The sequence below is a fragment of the Meles meles genome, chromosome 1 (assembly GCF_922984935.1).
Source record: "Meles meles chromosome 1, mMelMel3.1 paternal haplotype, whole genome shotgun sequence".
Taxonomy (NCBI): domain Eukaryota; kingdom Metazoa; phylum Chordata; class Mammalia; order Carnivora; family Mustelidae; genus Meles; species Meles meles.
The window spans coordinates 151,820,706-151,840,431 of NC_060066.1; the positions used below are offsets into that span (position 1 = coordinate 151,820,706).

The following is a 19,726-nucleotide window of genomic DNA, read 5'->3' on the forward strand; positions in this document are numbered from 1 at the left end:
GTTCAAGCCCCACATTGGGCATGGAGCCCACATTAAAATAAATTTTTTAAAAAAGTCAAGAAAAATCTCAAAGATACAACCTAAACTTACACTTAAAGGAACCAGAAAAAGTATAAACAAAACCCAAAACCAGTAGAAGGAAGGAAATAATAAAGAGTAGAACAGAAATAAATGAAACAGAAACTACAAAAAAACCCCAAAACAAAGCAACCCCCCAAAAACAAACACCCAATAGAACAGATCACTGAAACCAGGAGCTGGTTCTTTGAGAAGATGAATAAAATTGGTAAACATTTAGCCAGACTCATTAAGAAAAAAAAAAAAAGAAAAGATGGAGAGGACTCAAATGAACAAAATAAAAAATGAAAGAGGAGAAATAACAACTGACAAAAAGGAAATACAAAAGATTATAAGAAAATATTATGAAAACTATGTGCCAACAAACTGGAAAATCTAGACAAAATGGATAAATTCTTAGAAACATATAATCTCCAAAACTGAACTGGAAGGAACAGAAAATTTGAACAGACCAATTAGCAGCAGTGAAAAAGTTCTCATCACACAAAAATTGAGGACCAGATGGCTTCACAGGTGAATTCTACCAAACATTTAATGAAGAGTTAATACCTATTCTTTTCAAACTATTTCAAAAAATAGAAGAGAAGGAAAGCTTCCAAATTCATTTTATGAGGCCAGCATTACCCTGATACCAAAACTAGACAAAAACACTATGAAAAAAGAAAACTATAGGCCTTTATCTCTGATGAACATTGATGCAAAAATTCTCAACAAAATATTACAGAACTTAATCCCATAATACATTAAAAAAACATTCACCACAATCAAGTGGGATTTATTTCTGGGTTGCAAGGGTGGTTCAGTATTCACAAATCAATCAGTGTGATACATGAAATTAACAAGAGAGGATAAAAACGATATGATCATCTCAATAGATGCAGAAAAAGCATTTGACAAAGTATATCATCCATTCATGATAAAAATCCCCAACAAAGTAAGTTTAGAAGGAACATACTTTAACATATATGAAAAACCCACAACTAACATCAACCTCAATGGGGTAAAAAGTGAGCTTTTCCTCTAAGATCAGAAACGAGACAAGGATGTCCACTTTTACTCAACATAGTACTAGAAATCCTAGCTGCAGCAACCAGACAAGGAAAAGAAGTAAAAGGCATTCACATTGGTAAGGAAAAGGAAAACTTTCACTATTTGCAGATGACATGATGCTATATATAGAAAATCCTAAAGACTCTACCAAAAATCTATGAGAACTGATAAATTTAGTAAAGATGCAGGATACAAAATTAACATACAGAAATCCATGGTATTTCTATACACTAATGATGAAGTAGCAGAAAGAGAAATTAAGAAAACAACTATTTTGGCGCGCCTGGGTGACTCAGTGGGTTAAAGCCTCTGCCTTTGGCTCAGCTCATGATCTCAGGGTCCTGGGATCGAGTCCCGCATCGGGCTCTCTGCTCAGCAGGGAGCCTGCTTCCTCCTCTCTCTCTGCCTGCCTCTCTGCCTACTTGTGATCTCTGTCTGTCAAATAAATAAATAAAATCTTTAAAAAGAATATTTTTTAAAAATTTAAAAAAAAGAAAACAATTACATTTACAATTGCACCAAAAAGAATAAAATACCTGGGGATAAACTTAACCAAGGAGGTAAAAGACTTATACTTAGAAAACTATAAAATACTGATGAAAGAGACTGAAGACAACACAAACAAATGGAAAGCTATTCCATGCTCATGTGCTGGAGCAATCAATATAGTTAAAATGTCCATTCTACCCAAAGCAATGTACAGATTTAATGCAGCCCCTTTCAAACTACCAACAGCAGAACTAGAAAATATAATTCTAAAATTCTACGGAACCACAAAAGACTCCAAATAGCCAAGGAAATCTTGAAAAAGAGGAATGAAACTAGAGGTACTACAATCCCAGATTTCAAGATATATTGCACAGCTGTAGTTAATCAAAACAGTATGGTACTGGAACAAAAAGAGACACATAGAGCAATGGAACAGAATAGAGAGCCCAGAAATAAACCCACGGTAATTAGGTCAATTAATTCATGACAAAGAAGGTAAGAATATCCAATGGGAAACTTGTCTTCAACAAATGCTATTGGGAAACCAGGACAGCTACATGCCAAAGAATGAAAGCAGACCACTTTCCTACGCTGTACACAAAAATAAATTCAAAATATATTAATGACCTAAACATCAAACCTAAATATAAAATTTCTAAAAGAAAACAAAGGCAGTAATTTTTTTTACAACAAATATGACAACAAAATTTTTTGTATTTTCACAACAGCTATAGCAACAGTTTTCTAGGTGAGTTTCCTCAGGCAAGAGAAACAAAAGCAAAAGTAAACTATTAGAACTACACCAAAATAAAAATCCTTTTAATAATGAAGAAAATTGTTAGCAAAACAAAAAGGCAACCTACTGAACAGAAGAAGATATTTACAAATAATATATCCAATAGGGGTTAATATCCAAAATATACAAAAACTTATACAACCCAATGCCAAAAAAACAAATTATCCAATTTAAAAATGGACAGACAATGTGAAAAGAGGTTTTTCCGAAGAGAATATATAGAGGGCCAGCAGACACATGAAAAGATGCTCAACATTAGTACTCATCAGGGAAGTGCTAATCGAAACAACAATGAGCTCTTATCTCACACTTGTACGAATGGCTAGAATCAAAAATACGAGATATAACAAGAGTTGGTGATGATGTGGAGAAAAGGAATCCCCTTGCACTGTTGGTAGGAATGAAAACTGGTGCAGCCACTGTGGAAAACAATATGGAGTTTCTCAAAAAATTAAAAAATAGAACTATCATATGATCTAGTAATACCACTATTGGGTATTTACCCAAAGAAAATGAAAACACTAATTTGAAAAAATACATGCACCCCTATGTTTATTGCAGCATTATTTACAATAACCAAGATATGGAAGCAGCCCAAGTGTCCATCAATAAATGAATAGATAAAGAAGAAGTGGTATATACATATGGAATATTATTTAACCATAAAAAAGAATGAAATCTTGCCATTTGCAACAACATGGTAGGGTCTATCTAGCAGGTATAATGTAAGTGAAATAAGTCAGTCAAAGAGATAAATGCCATATAATTTCACTCACATATGAAATTTTTAAAAATGATCAAAGAAAAAAAGAGACAAACAAACCAGACTCTTAACTCTAGAGAACAAATGACAGTGATAGGAGGGGTGGGTGGGTAGAAGGATGAGTGAAATAGATAAAAGAGGATTAAGAGTGCACTCATCATGATGAGCACTGAGTCATGTATAGAATTGCTGAATCACTATATTGTATACTTGAAGCTAATATAACACTGTAAATTAATTATATTTGGGGGGTGGATCTTGGGCAACAGCCCCTACCCAAACAGAATATTGTCTGTGACCAACACATGTAGTAGAAGACAATGTGAGCCAACTGAAGTTTCCAGTGTTTCTTCTCTTCTCTTGCAAGTTTAAAGTAGAACTGTCATTTCATAGAACCCAGAGAAGAGCAGTGCCATGATGGAATTGCCTATGCATGCAATTCTAGGAAATTAATGCATTGATATTGTTAGTACCAAATTCCAGCGTTTTATGAATTCAGACTGAATTGCGGTGAAGAGGCACCCACAAGTAAGCTGCAGTCATCCAACATTGCTAACACAGCCAAGACGGTTTCACCCAAGGCTTTAAGATCTTGAGACAGACACGGTTTCACTGGAATTACTGCTGAATTCGACTGTAAGAACCAAGTCATCTTTTTGGACTTCTGTCAAAATTAGTTTGTCATGAACATATGAACTCTAAAGCCGTGGTAGAAGAGCTAAAAATAAACATAGAGAGGCTACATCAAGTGACGGTGGCATCTGTATTCAGATTTTTAAGCAAAAGTTTCAGAATCGAGAAGAAAACATATCTCACATTGCATGACCATCTTGATATTTTTAGATGAAATTTTCAGGAAAGAAACAAGCTGCTTTAAGAAAAAAATCTATTGTTTCGCTTTTTCTTCCTTGCTCCTTATTTGACAGCAATTGTAGAAACTGAAGCGCACTCTGTGGTATTTTCTGAGAAATCTCTCATGGTTGCTGACACCTTCAAATAACCTGCAAATCAGCAACAGTTCGAGGCCAGACACAGGGGAAGGCATGAGTTTTTGAAAGCCTGAGTCTAAAACACTACTTGAAAGTACCTATCCAATCCAAATGAATGAAGTTTAACCATGTCTTATTCACTTTCAACTTATTAAAAATAATTTATTCAGTCTAACTCCTTAATCAATGCATTAATTGCAGTGATTAAGGATGATATCCTATATATATATATAGGATGTAATTACGGAGGCAACCCTTAATCTATTGCATATATATACATATACTTGAAATACATATATATATAAATATATATATATATGAAAATATATATATATATATGTTTTCAAGTAGGCTCCACACCCAATGTGGAGCCCAACACTGAGCTTGAACTCAAAACCCTGAGATCAAGACCTGAGCTGACATCAAGAATCAGATGCTTAACCGACTGAGCCACCCAAGCACCACTAATTAAACAAATATTTTTAAGTATTCTCTGTGTATCTGGGACTATTCTGGCTACACAGTCCCCACTGAGCCGGTTACCGAAAATAGTCTAAGTCACACTGCAATTTATACACATCCAGATTTCTTCTCTACAGACATTCTTTTTAAGTTTAGGGTTGTTTTATTACCTCCTATTGGAGATTAGAAAGCCAAAAATCAATGTCTTCATTAAGTATCTCATATTAGCTACAAATCTCAAAGTAATTGCCTAAAAATGTGTTCTTAGGTTTATTTTTAGTCTGTGCTCAGTTAAATCCTTAAATCAAGGAGGTGGGACTCAGCAAGATATTAGGATGGTTACGATAAAATTCCTTTTATTTCTCCACTCCTTTCCTGGTTGGTCAGCCTCCTGATTCAGTCTTTTCTGTCCACTTATTCCAATTTCCAGTCCTGAAGTTGGGAATGATTATGACTTCTTTCAGTAACCTCAAATGCTTGATTACTTTTTTTGAATGCATGGAGTAACCTCCATAGATTGTGTCCCAGAGAGTTTTAAGTTCATTCAGCCCCACAGATTTACCACGGAAAAGGCAGAGGGAATTTGTTCCATCTTGTAGCCCTTTGTACATTGAGGTCACTCTTCTATCTCCTCTCCTCCCCTCTCCATGTGGGCTCCTTCAGAATAAGGGCAAGTCTGTGTATTGGTCTCCACCCCACCTGCTGGGGCTGGGTAAATGAGATGCAGTCCCATGCTCAGGGCTGTGCCTGGATATGAGTCATCCAGAGGCTGGTGAAGTGACAGGCAGGATGACAGATGAGGGCGTCAGTCACAGTGAAAACAACACACAAGAGCACACACTGAGTCCCGGGGTGAAGCAGGACAAATGGGAGAAGAAAGGGCAGTGTCCACCATGAGGTACGGAATGGGTGAGGCAAGAGTCAGGTTGTGTGGTAGAGGATTTATCTGTGAAAGGACAGCAAACTCCTGCCCTTACCTGAAAGGAGATAACTTAGGTAAAACTCCTGGCACACGTAAGGCACCCCATAATTTTAATACTTACCTGACAGGCTTGAGTGATTAAAAGAGGTAAATATTTATAAAGCAGCTGGCATAGCATTTCATATGCTATGTTAGTTCCTTTATTTCTCTCAGAATTCAATTTCTCAGTCAAGAGCCTCTTGTGGTTCACATTCATATGGCCTTTTCAATAGGTTTTCTGACTGTTTTGAGAGGGTGGTTAACTCCTTGCTCAGATACAGGTCTGGTTCCGTCCCTTGTTACTGACTGAGTAGATTCTGTGAGACAGAATCTATTTCAAACCTCAAGTCCCTTATTTACTGGCTCCAGCATTTATGGTATGTTCTCGAATGTCTCTAGCCTGTTTCCTCCATCAAACTTTAAGGACTGTTGTGAGAATTAGATATGAAGTGAATGGAGAGCCGGGATGCTTAAAGAGCTTGCTGAAAAGCCGCCATTAATATTCAGCGCACTTTCTACTTTAATCATTTTGAACAGATTACTAGCAAATGTATTTCCCCATATTTTTTTTTTTTTAATTTGGTGCTTTGACACTCTGACTCTTCTCTGTCCCATATCTTTTTAAACAGGGAAAATGGAATTATTTATTATTATTATTTTTTACCTTGCAGCAGTTATTGTTACGTTGGCTTACTCAGTATTTGTTTTAATTCCTTTTTCCTTTGCCTTCCTCTATATCAGAGCCTGGGAGTTAAATAATTCATTTCTTAGCTTCTCTTGAAGGCAACAGAAAGCATGTGACCCAATTCTGAGCCATGACACCTAAGTACAAGTCAGTGGAGGGAGAGAGGTTTACTGGAAAGCTTTTCTTTCCTAATAAAGTATAACAGATGAGGCTGCCCAGCCCTTGCACTAAACCCTTTGTCCTATTGAGAATATGGATTTGGTGACTAGAGCAACAGCAGCCATTTTATTACAATGAGGAAATACATTACAGAGGGTGGAACAGAAAGATAGAAGAAGGATGGTTCCTTGATGACACCATTAAGTCATTGAACTAGCCTTGGATCAGCCATCTCTACTTATTTTTACACATATCAAATAAACCTGTTTGCTTAAGCCATAGCTATCCAGCCACTCCATTTCTTGTAGTCACACACATCCCTAACAGATATAAACTTTAAAAATGTGTGTGTGTGTATAGGAGGTAAAGGGCATGTGAGTTGGGGGAGGGGCAAAAGCAGAGGGAGAGAATCTTAAGCAGACTCCCCGCTGAGTACAGAGCCCCATGCGGAGCTTGATCTCATCAACCTGAAGTCATGATCTGAGCCAAAATCAAGAGTGAGATGCTTAACTGACTCGGCCACCCAGGTACCCTTAAACTTCTTTTAAAGACTTATTTATTTGAGAGAGAGAGAGAGAGTGCATAAGTGGGAGGGGTAGAGGGAGAGGAAGAGAGAATGTCAAGCAGACTGAGCAAAGAGCCCAACACAGGGCTGGAACTCACAACTCTGAGGCCCTGACCCAAGCTGGAAACCAAGAGTCAGATGCTTAATCAACTGTGCCATCCAGGCATCCCCACCCCTAAACTTTTTATTTTTCATAATAACCTGTTACCATGCAGTGTTTTAATGGTACCATGTCTTCATATCTATAAGATCTGTAGGGCTGTGTGCCATGAAAATAAATGATTCCAAATATATCCATAATTTTGCCACTTAATTCATTAACTTACTCACTTGGTGAGTTATGTTGAAACTATCTGTGGAAAGACTAATTGGTGATTCAACGGACCCTGCTTCCTCTCTGCTTGAATTTTAAGGTTGTTTCATAGCACTTCAGCTCATCCTAGTCCTTGATATGTAACTTTTGGTTTCCTGTCCAATTTCCTTTCAAATCTGCCACAAACGCTATCCAAATGGGAAATCTAAATAGTTACATTGGTACGATTTATGCTACGTTTCATATGTCAGTGACTGATGGTGGCTAACTTCTTCTAGTACGTTTTCAGTTACTCCCATGTTTGTAGTCAGCTCCAGATGGTTGTCAATCCTGCCCCAAGGAGAAGTAAAACCTTGTGTCTTATGCAATCACCATCCCTGCGTCTTCCCTTGTCAGATCTCTTCCGGACACTTCTTCCACTCTGTGTTTTACACACAACCACCAGCTTACATTTCTTCGTAGGTCCTTCCCTCGCTGAGTCTTTGAAGCCAGCCCCGCCCATGGAATACCCTTTCCTCCTTAGCCTGCACTGCCTTCTTCAGTTTGGTCCAGCACAATTGTCCCCGCACCCTTCTAATTCTCACAACTCCCTTATATACCCTACATGCCTTGCGTCTGCTGACGTCCGCTTAAAATGCCCTTCTGTCCCATTTCTGGACAGATTTCTGTCCCATTTCTGGGTCCCAACTCTCACCCACCCCTTAAGGACCCACATGTCCACTAAAGCTTTTCCTAATCTTTCCAGGAGGAAGGCAATCCCCTGTCCCTGACTCCTTCTGGCTTATTATACCACTCTGAGCAGCATTTACCCCTTCCTGTGCTGTTCTCAGGCAATTTATGTTTACCTCACTGCCTGCACACTAACTCCACGAAGGCAGATTTATCTCCACATCATCTCTGGATTCCCTACTGTCCCGCATGTGGGCCCTTGTACTTGGGAAAGTGCTGCATCTGACACGCAATAGGCCTTGGATAAAAATGTTTGAATGGATGACTATAAAAGAACGGTCATAATGGATAAGGTGAATGATAAGACTCTAAGTAGATAAGGATAGGGTTTTGCCTGTAGCTAAACTGCAGCCTTGGCTTTACCTTTGATTTGTAAAACTCAGCAAGCAAAGAAGATAACGTGTAATGGTGATAAACAAAAATACAAGGTTTGGGCTTCTGTGGTAAAATTTCCTTCTTGTATATGTGCTCAGATGGATCACTTTTATGAATTACCTTAACTATTTTACATCTGTTACCTAGTAAAATTACTTTTTGTTTTGTTTTGTTTTACAGCCTCTCCATGGAATACACCAGCGGAGTTAATTTTCTTACATATTCTTTTTGGAGAAACAGAAATGAAGAGATTACAGCTGAAGAGAGGTTTTTATCAAATGATGAATGCCTGGAGAAAACAGTAGTTGGCCTTTCCTCTTCACCATCTAGAATGAAAGGACAATACAGCAACCACAGATGCTTCCTCTGGGGTGGCCCTCCGAGGTCTGGGCTAAAGCTGCACCACTCTTGTGGGATTCTGAGCCAGCTACACCTTCGTGTGCTTCAGTGTGCTCACTTAAGAACGGGCATGACAACAACAAGAGCACACCTCGGGGATACGGCAGGTTTGCTTCCAGACCACCACAATAATAATCAACTTGAAATCAAGTCAGTCCAATGGATTTTTTGGTTTCCCAGCGCTAGTGTATGTTTACACTAACAGCTGTCCATTAAGGGGGCAATAGCATTATGTCTAAAAAACAATCTGCATACCTTCATTACAAACACTTCATTGCTAAAAAATGTTAACCATGATCTGAGCTTTCAGTGAGTTGTAAGATCACAGATTGCCATTACACAGAATAACGACAATATTTGCAATATTGCAAGATTCACCAAAATGTGACGCAGAAACACAAAGTAAGCAAATGCTATTGGAAAACTGGCACCGATCAATTTGCTTGATTCAGGGTGGCCACAAACCTTCAGTTGTAGAAAGCTCAGTATCTGTGAAGCGCAGTGAAACGAGGCGGGCCTCTGCCTGCCTCATGGACACTTAGTGAAGATCAATGACCTAAAACATGTGAAACACTTTGAATACTATGAAGCACATAGTTAGCACTCAGAAATTATTAGCTATTGTTTCTAAGACCCCATCTATTCATTATGTGTGTGTGTATATATATATATATATATATATATATATATATATATATAAATATATTTTGTATTCTCCTGACTGGAAAATTTCTCATGCCTGTCCCTCCTTTTCTTTTATTGTCCCTTTTCCCCCATCCCCCTTCTCCTTCTTCTTCAAGCTCTTTAGTCACTTATTTCATTACACTGCCATCTCTCTTTAAAGATATTGATGAAGTCCAACCAGTTTGGTCTTTAATAAAAAAAAATTTTAGTCCAAGAACTTTACCAAAAATATGATTTTCTTACTCAATGTCCCAATAAGTCTCAGTATAACATTTTAAGTAAATTATGACCTAATTCTAGAAGTGTGGAATATTCTCTGACACTATTGTCAAAAGTATTTTTCTGACTACAGCATCTCCTAGAAACATGACCAGCTGAAAATGTATATATATGTGTATTGTACATTTTCCTGTCAGGAATGTAAGGTTGAAATGAGAGTTTATAGGAAACAGTTAGTATGACATGACATTCAGCTATCAACTGTTTCTGAGTTTCATTTTACTTTAAAAAAATCACAAATAAAAACAAGCTGTCATGAAAGCCAGTCCCATAGAAACAACACAAGCCTTAACTAAAATAATCTTAGATAGACTTATCTATCATAGTTCCTAGAATTGGAATTTTCTTCATGTGAATCTTTTGGATGTGTTCACTTGAGTATTATCTCGATTTATTGAGATAATACTACTTCATGGTTATCAAGTCAGGCCCTACATAAGATGATGTATAAGTCATGTGTTGGGGCTCTTTGGACTCTATTTCATGGATGTCTGAAATGATACAGTCAACACAAAAATATTTTACATTCTTTTGGGGAAGGAAGCATGGTCATTCTTTAAGTTCATCCTCATTTTTTCCTCTAAACACCTGCCTGAAACATCACAATGAGAATATTGCCTTTATTGGTGTGAGTGCTCTTATCATCAGGTGCTGAGAATGGACTTGTCATATAGTTGGCATCAATTTCCCACTTTGAAAGGAGAGGCTTTCACTGAGTCATTTGGTTTATTCTGTTTGCAGAGTGTGAACAGCACTAATACTGAGCAAGCTTTGGGTGTGGAGAAGTTGTGAGTTGATGTTTGCTTGTTAGGGAGACGGAATGACAGAAGTTGCTTTGGATTCGGTACCTGCCTTTTCCTTACATTGTTATGAGGCTGATTACGAAGCAACCCAATTTGCTCCCAGAACAGTGGACGATGCTTTGTTACCTGTGGGTTGCACTTTGTGAGCAAATAGCTTTATCTCTCAGTGCTTTTACTTTCCTTTCTATACAAAAGATCAGAGAAGGAAACTGGTATCATAGCATGTATTTTACTTTTGAGAGCCCACAGTAATGAAAGTAATCAGAGGGCATCTGGGTGGCTCAGTTGGCCGGGTGTCTGACTCCTGATTTCAGCTCAGGTCATGATCTCAGGGTGGTGGGATTGAGCCCCGTGTCAGAGCAGAGTGGGCTTGGGATTCTCCCTCTCCCTCTGCCCCTCCCCCGGCTTGAGCAGGCTTCTCCTCCTCTCTCTCGAATGAATAAATAAATATTTTTTTAAAAATGAAAGTAATTGGATTCATTTTTAAATTTAGCTCTGGTTATTCTAAAACCAGGACTGCAAAGATCTATGTTAATAAGTAAATTAAACATGTGCTACTAGAGGAGTCTAACATAGCAGAGGAGAAGGAGACCCTAATTTCATCTGGTCCCAGGAATTCAGCAAGATAGCTATCAAATCATTCTGAACACCAGCAAACTCAATTCATAGATCTAATAAAAGAATAGCTGCAACTCTGCAAATAGAAAAGTGACCGCTTTCTGCAAGAATGATGAGATGGAAAAACTCGCTTCAAAAGAGAGAACAAGGGGCACCTGGGTGGCTCAGTGAGTTAAAGCCTCTGCCTTCAGTTCAGGTCATGATCCCAGGGTCCTGGGATCGAGCCCCGCATCAGGCTCTCTGCTCAGCTGGGAGCCTGCTTCCCCTCCTTTCTCTCTGCCTGCCTCTCTGCCTGCTTGTGATCTCTCTCTGTCAAATAAACAAATAATATCTTCAAAAAAGAGAACAAGAGGCAGGACTTACTGCCAGAGACCTAATCAGCATGGACATAAGTAAGATGTCAGAGCTAGAGTTCAGAATAATGATTATAAAATACTAGTTAGGTTTGAAAAAAGCATAGAAGACACAAGAGAATCCCTTTCTGGAGAAATAAAAGAACTAAAATCTAATCAAGTCGAAATAAAAAGGGCTACCAGTGAGATGCAATAAAAAAATGGAGGCTCTACAATGTCCACAATAGCCAAATTATGGAAAGAACCTAGATGTCCACCAACAGATGAATGGATAAAGAAGATGTGGTATATATATATACAGTAGAATTCTAAGCAGCCATCAAACGAAAGGAAATCTTGCCATTTGCAATGATGTGGATGGAACTAGAGGGTATTATGCTAAGCGAAATAAGTCAATCAGAGAAAGTCAATTATCATATGATCTCCCTGATATGAGGAATTTGAGAGGCAGAATGGAGGGGTAGGGAAGGGAAAAAGGAAACAAGGTGGGATCGGGAGGGAGACAAACCATAAGAGATTCTTAATCTCACAAAACAAACTGAGGGTTGCTGGGGGAAGGGGACGTGCAGAGAGGGTGGGTGGGTTATGGACATTGGGGAGGGTATGTGATATGGTGAGTGCTATTAAGTGTGTAAGTCTGATGATTCACAAACCTGTACCCCTGGGGCAAATAATACATTATATGTTAATAAAAATAATTAATTTTTAAAAATAGAGGCTCTAACTGCTAGGATAAATGAGGCAGAAGAGAGAATTAGTGATATAGAAAACCAAACGATGAAGAATAAAACAGCTGAGAGAAAGAGAGATAACAGCTACTGGTTCACAAGGGGAGAATTTGAGAGATAAGTGACACCATAAACAACACAATATTAGAATAATTGGGATCCCAGAAGAAGAAGAAGGAGAGAGAGGGGCAGAAGTATATTGGAGCAAATTATAGTGGAGAACTTCCCTAATTTGGGAAGAAATCAGGCATCAAAATCCAGGAGGCACAGAAAACTCCCCCTCAAAATCAATAAAAATAGGTCAATACCCCAACATATAATAGTGAAACTTGCAAATCTCAGAAACAAAGAGAACATCCTGAAAACAACTCAGGACAAGAGATCTGTAACCTACAAGGGTAGAAACATTAGATTGGCAGCAGACCTATCCACAGAGACCAGGCAGGCTAGAAAGGACTGGCATGATATATTCAGGGTACAAAATGAGAAAAATATGCAGCCAAGAATACTTTATTATCCAACTAGGATGTCATTCAAAATAGAAGGAGTGATAAAAAGCTTCCAGGACAAGCAGAAACTTAAAAGAATGTGTGATCACCAAGCCAGCCCTACAAGAAATATTAAAAGGGATCCTCTAACAAAAAGAGCCAAAAGTAACATAAACCAGAAAGGAACAGAGACAATAGAAAATAACAGTCACCTTACAGATAATACAATGACACTAAATTCATATCTTTCAGTAATTACTCTGAATGTAAATTGTCTAAATGACCCAATCAAAAGAAGCAGACTATCAGATTGGATAAAAAAGCAAGACACATCAATAAGCTGTTAGCAAAGGACACAGTTTAGACTGCAAGACACCCCTAGATTTAAAGTGGGGGGTGGAAAACCATTTACCATGTTAATGGACATCAAAAGAAAGCAGGAGTGGCAATCCTTATATTAGACAAATTAGATTTTAAACCAAAGACTGTAATAAGAGATGAGGAAAGATACTACATCATAATTAAAGAGTCTATCCAAAAAGAAGATCTAACAATTGGAAATATTTATGGCCCTAACAAGGGAGCAACAAACTATATAAGCCAATTAATAACAAAATTAAAAAAAACACATCAATAATAAGACAGTAATATCAGGGGACTTTAATACCCTCCTCACTGCAATGGACAGATCATCTAAGCAGGAGATCAATAAGGAAATAAAGGCTTTAAATGACATACTGGACCGGATGGACATCACAGATATATTCAGAACATTCCATCCCAAAACAACAGAATATACATTCTTCTCAAGTGTGCATGGAATATTCTCCAGAGTAGATCATATACTGGGCCACAAATCAGGTCTCACTTGGTGCCAAAAGACTGGGATCATTCCCTGCCTATCTTCAGACCACAGTGCTTTGAAACTAAAATGCAAACACAAGAGGAAATTTGGAAAGAACTCAAATACATGAAGGGTTACCCTATGATCCAGCAATTGTACTACTGGGTTTTTACCACAAAGATACAAATGTAGTGGTCGGAAGGGGCACCTGAACCCCAAAGTTTATAGCAGCAAAGTCTACAATAGCCAAACTATGGAAAGAGCCCTGATGTCCATTGACAGATGGAAGGATAAAGAATATGTGGTATATATATGTACACACACACACACACACCCACACACACTGGAATATTATGCAGCCAACAAAAAATGAAATCTTGCCATTTGCAATGACGTGGATGGAACAAGAGGGTATTGTACTAATACTGAAATAAGTCAGTCAGAGAAATACAATTACCATATGATCTCACTGATATGTGGTATTTAAGAAAAAAATGAGAAGATCATAGGGGAAGAGAGTAAAAATAAGGTGAAACAAGAGAGGGAGACAAACCATAAGAAACTCTTAATCTCAGGAAGCAAAGTGAGGGTTGCTGGAGGGGACAGGGTGATGGACCTTAAGGAGGGCACATGATGTACTGAGCACTGGATATTATATAAGATTGATGAATCACAGACCTGTACCTCTGAAACCAATAATACATTATATGTTAATTTTTTTAAAAATCCAAATATCCATTCCAAAAACATCCACAAAGATGCCACTCTCCTAAAAGAAGAAGCAATAGTTTTTCTAGGACAGCTCTGTCTTGCTGCCTCTACACACAGTAGGATTCTATAAAAGCTTGTTGCCCAGACAGTGTGACTCCTTATAAGCTGTCTTGAATTCGAATCAAAATGGATATTTCCCATGTTTCCTCTGGGATCTTCCTACTGAGGTTTTAATAGTACCACGTTTCTTGCCAGAGGGCACTGTCTACTTAGCTTTTTTTTTTTTTTAATTGAATTTAAAACAATTCAGAGGGCTGTATACTCAGCACACGTATACACTGTCACCCAATAGCCTTTCTTATTAACCTTTGAAAACTGCTCTTTGACTGTATTCTGCCTTAGTTACTAAACCTACCCAAAAGGAATTAATGGGCCTTTTCATTACATGACAATGAATATTTAAACAGGATACAATAAGTGATAATATTTAAAGGAAACACAGCTTTACTCTGTTACCTATTTACCAATTCATCAGCCTCAAGTATTGAGAAGCAATGACAGAACCTTCCTCTGAGTAATTTTAGGAGAATGGATTTGTTTGGGTAAACTATTAGGAAGCATCTTCACTGGCTTTCTTGTGTTTAGGTGAGTGACTGAATTTGCCCAGGGTATGTGCTGTTTAGATTTCTTTTCCACCCACCCCCAACCCCGACCTTCCTACCCAACCCCCCAACTCCTGGCGGCAATGCTAGTGGAGATGGTGACGATTAACCCATGGCTATGCACTGGCTGCTTAGAGATAAGTGTCCTTGGGTTTAAATGGTGGTGTCGATTCCAAGGAAACTAAGTTAATTGACAAATAATTATTCAGTTCTATGTAAATTAACTTCTACGGTTTCTGTTTATTTTCCCTTTAGCTACAAGTGTCTGGTGGGATGGGAACTACATAGTTTCAGTGGTGAATTTGAAATATGTAATATGGGTATTCTCAAATTTGAAGGAAATGCTATGGGGCATATGGGGGGTGACCTGGTCAGGGACAGTATATGGTGAATGAACAATACTGTGGTTTTGACAAGGATGTGTTCTTTCTGCCAGTGGTTCCCCAGCACCAAAGTCAGTCTGCAATGAAGTATTTCCTAATCCACCGCAAAATGAGAAAAGGCAAATGTTGGGAGCTTTCCTTAAAGCCAAATAGATTTATCTAGAGAATTTATTGGTAAGCATGTCATCCCTAATTTTGTGTGCGTGTGTGCGTGTGCGTGTATGTGCGTGTGCTAAAAATATGTTTTTCAAACAGTGGTAATGATTATTATCTATATTAAGTAGCATTTATTTAATGCATACAAGTGTGTAACAATTTCCCTGGTGAGTGCCATGGTTTTCTGGCTAGATCAAGAGCACAGTGCATTTTGGAAAATAACAATATAAACATTATAGCTTACCCTATTATTTTTCTATCATTTTAGAAGGCCTTCAATGAATAAAACTGTGTATATTTTTTAAATAGTTCATCAAACTTACTTAAGCTTGACTTGTCTTTTTTTTTTTTTAAGATTTTATTTATTTATTTGACAGAGAGAGACAGAGAGAGTGAGAGAGGGAACACAAGCAGGGGGAGTGGGAGAGGGAGAAGCAGGCTTCTCGCAAAGCAGAGAGCCTGATGTGGGGCTCCATCCCAGGACCCTGGAATCATGACCTGAGCCAAAGGCAGACGCTTAAAGCCAAGTTGCCCAGGTACCCAAGTTGGTACCCAAGTTACCATTAGTGGTAATTAATGCTATGTCTTCAGTAAGTTTCATTCAACTTAGTGAGGATGATTAAAACAGACCTGAGTTTCTTTAACTTTGAAAATAAAGATAAAAAATTATCATTACACATATATGTAATTATTGAGACTTTTGAAAAACCTATAGAAAAGAAATTATGTTTCAAGAACTCTATAGTTTCATCAGGTCCCAGTGCTTAAAAATGTCATGAAACAGAGCTTACCCATTAAGACTAAATAAGCAGCTTTCTTGTTCCTGGTAATACTCAAACAAACTTCAAAACAAAAGTCTTGAGAAACTTGGAGAACTCATAGCACCTAACTTAATTAAGAGCACAGAGCTGTAAAAGATATGATGAGCAATTACATCCGACCCTATAGTAAGTTAAAAGAGCATATAAAGTTGTCTGAGAAGATTCTATGATGTCCCTACTATCCTAGCCTTGTGATTTCATAGCATGTAGTTCTTGCACAGATGGCTGTATATGGGTAAGTATAATAAAAGAATAAAAATGAAAAGGTCCATGTGATGGGAACCATGTCAATAAGATACAGTATTCAGATAACAGCATATTTTCCTGACTATTTTGATTAGGCTTTCTCTTCAGTCGCACTGGGTTTGTTCTTGAGTCAAATCTGCCAATAGGTAGAGTCAATGATGAAGAAAAAAAGAAGAAAAAAAATGAGTTGATGTTTCCTATAATCTAATCGCACTATTCAGACACAGCCATTACATGGTTTGATTAGATGGACAATATAGAAGTTAAAAAACACTGGGACAATTTAAAAACTGGAAACAGACCCTTTTAAAGAAAAAATGAAAAAATGAATTTGGCATGAAGCTTTTAAAACCTGATTCTGCATTTTGGGTTTCCTCAATAATCTATCTATTGGAGAAAAGGCAACAGAGAGCCCTCAGAGAGCACAGAATTGTTAGTGGTAATTGTAGGTTCCAAAAGATGGGAGGAAAGGTGAAGGGAAGAGAGAGGAAGAAACACAAAAAGTTATGAAACAATATCAATCACTTAAATTGCCCTTACAACGTTTCAGGCACTGTTCTAAACACCTGATATCAATTTACTCTTTATAATTACACTGAGGCAGGATGAATGTTTATACCCATTTCACAGGTCAGGTGAGATAGTAAGTAGCCTGCAGGGGGTCATGCAGGGGGTCACAGAGTCGGTAGGGGGCACAGCTGGAATCAGCCAGGCAGTGGGGCGGCATGGTGTACCCTCAATACAGCCTCTGCGTTGCCAGTGTCTTCTGTGGTACACACATTCTTTCATTTCACCCATACAACATTATGTAGTAGGTAACGTCATCTCCAATTTATAGTCGGAGACCAAGTTCTAGAACATCATGAATTTATTAAATGGCATTGGAGCACAAGATTTCAAATGAGAGTTTCAGACTCCAAAGCCCTTGGGAAGAGAAGCACCAAGATGAAGAGGGATGTGGTCTCTGTGGTCTTTAAGGACCTCAGACCAGCATGAATGATTAATCTTACTTGTGGGTGGGAAGAGTCTGTTCCCCTCAATTCCTAACACGGTGCGTGATATATATGAGGATGCCTTGTACATTCTCCTTTGCAACAGTTATCACATTGAATAACTCATTGTTTACTATCTCTTTCCCCCACAGACTGTAAGCTTTGTTCATTTACTGGGAGCACACTATGTACAAGGCAGGTACTGTTCTAGGAATTTGTAATCTGTAAGGGAATAAAATAAAGATCCTTACCTTTTGCTTATTTAGCTTTGCATCCCTAGCACCTGGCACCCAGTGATTTTCAATAAATATTTACTAAATGAATAAATGAATCAATGAAGACGGGCAGGTAGAGGCAACAGAAAAAACTACAGAGAAAAGGAAATATTTGGGTTTGATCTATTAATGCCCAGTTTTAAAATTAAAATCTTAATATGTTTGTGATGAATAAGGATGATTGCTTTTGTTATTTAACTCATCTTTAAGGCAGAAATATTACCAAATATATTTTAATTCCAAAACCGAACTATGATCCGCGTTCAGAAGGAGGATGTGTGATTCAGGATGCAGTACTTGCTTCTTTGACAGACAAAGTTTTCTAATCCTATTCCCCGGAGCCTAGCCTGTGTTTGCATTCACCACTTTTCAAAAGGTGACTTTCCAAGGCAAGTCTCCCAGTAATTAGAGGCGTTTATACTAAAGCTTATTTGGTTTCAGTAGTGAGGTTACAGGCTGTCATCCACATTGTTATTGACTCCCTCAATTACTGGCAATGGCATTTCACCTCCATGCAAAATATTAGTAAATTAACAATCCCCACTCTGCATTCATTTGGGAAATCTGCTCTGCTTGTGATGACGAACGTGACAGGCAGGGAGTAATCAGAGACGCTCTGGTAATACATTTAAGCCTTGCAAACATCAATTAAAACTCTGGCTCTGCACTTTGCAGTTGGGGGTTTGGTCTGCAGGGTAAATTTCTTTTCTCATGACACAATGCAGAAGTCAGCATTGGTAATTTGCAAGAGAAACAGGGAACAAACCCAACAAAAATAGCCAGAGAAACATTCACCCTGATTTTCTTGAATCTTTCCTATTTTTAATGTCTCTTTTAGACCATAAAATGAACTCTGGCACTGTGAACAATTTTCAGATCAGATTTACAATTCTCTGACATGACAACTTTGACTCAAACAGCACATTCGAATAAATATTTCTTTAGAGTGCTAAAAAGGCTGCAAAGAGATTATTATTCAAGTGTCCTGACTGTCTCAGATCTAAGGGCATCTTAGTCTAACGAAGAGATTTTTTTACCCAGTAATTGCTAGGTCAAAGGGGCTGTGTGGATGAGCTTCAGTAGAGTTATCTAAAATTTGTTTTAAAAATACTTACGTGCATTTTAGTAAGAAAGGCATGCATTATTTTCATCAGATTGTCTACTGGGCATTGTAACCTCACCTGACAAGAATCTCTGGTCTGGTGAGAAAAACCCAAGGGTTGGGGGGAAGGACGTGCTGAGCTCTGCTGCCATCCAGTTATCATGGAGCTGCTCTGATGTTAGCTGTTCTCCCATAAAAAGTTTTCTTCAGATGACCAATACCTTTGTCTCCTCTGTTTTAATACTTGAACTTCTTATGTGATGGGATTATAATTTAGCTGCCTCTTCACCTCTAACTTCCTGTATTCTCATAACTGTATTAAATAATGATTCAGTCCCATCTTTTATTGGTACATTGAGTATCATTAACCACAAAATAAACTAATTATGAAAACATTAATATTAGCATTGGGTTAGTAGAGCAGAATGATTAATGCCTTCCATTTTCAGACAGTATTACTGCTTTAAGAAAGTGAGACACTTAGGAGATTTTTTTGCGCTATTAGGATCTCATTTCCTTATATGGTACACTGTGATAAAACCTAACTTACAAATGCAAATCTAATAGAACACTATGTCAACTATGTGTTTTTAAGTCTATCAATTTTATTAGGTTTCCATAGACAGAAGAGTTGAGAAATTGGGCAAGTACTACTTAAAATGACCCAAATAATTATTTAAAAATGCTTTTTATCTTTGGGGGCTATAGAATTCTAGCCAAGATTAAAATTTATCATTTTTTTTAAAATTTTATTTATTTATTTGACAA

At 37.8% G+C, this 19,726-nt stretch overlaps 1 protein-coding gene across 2 annotated transcripts in view; it reads right to left on the minus strand.

Moving 5' to 3' along the window:
* Positions 1-19,726, minus strand: part of AK5 (adenylate kinase 5) — a 239,145-nt gene that overhangs the window by 163,634 nt on the left and 55,785 nt on the right. The window lies entirely within an intron of this gene.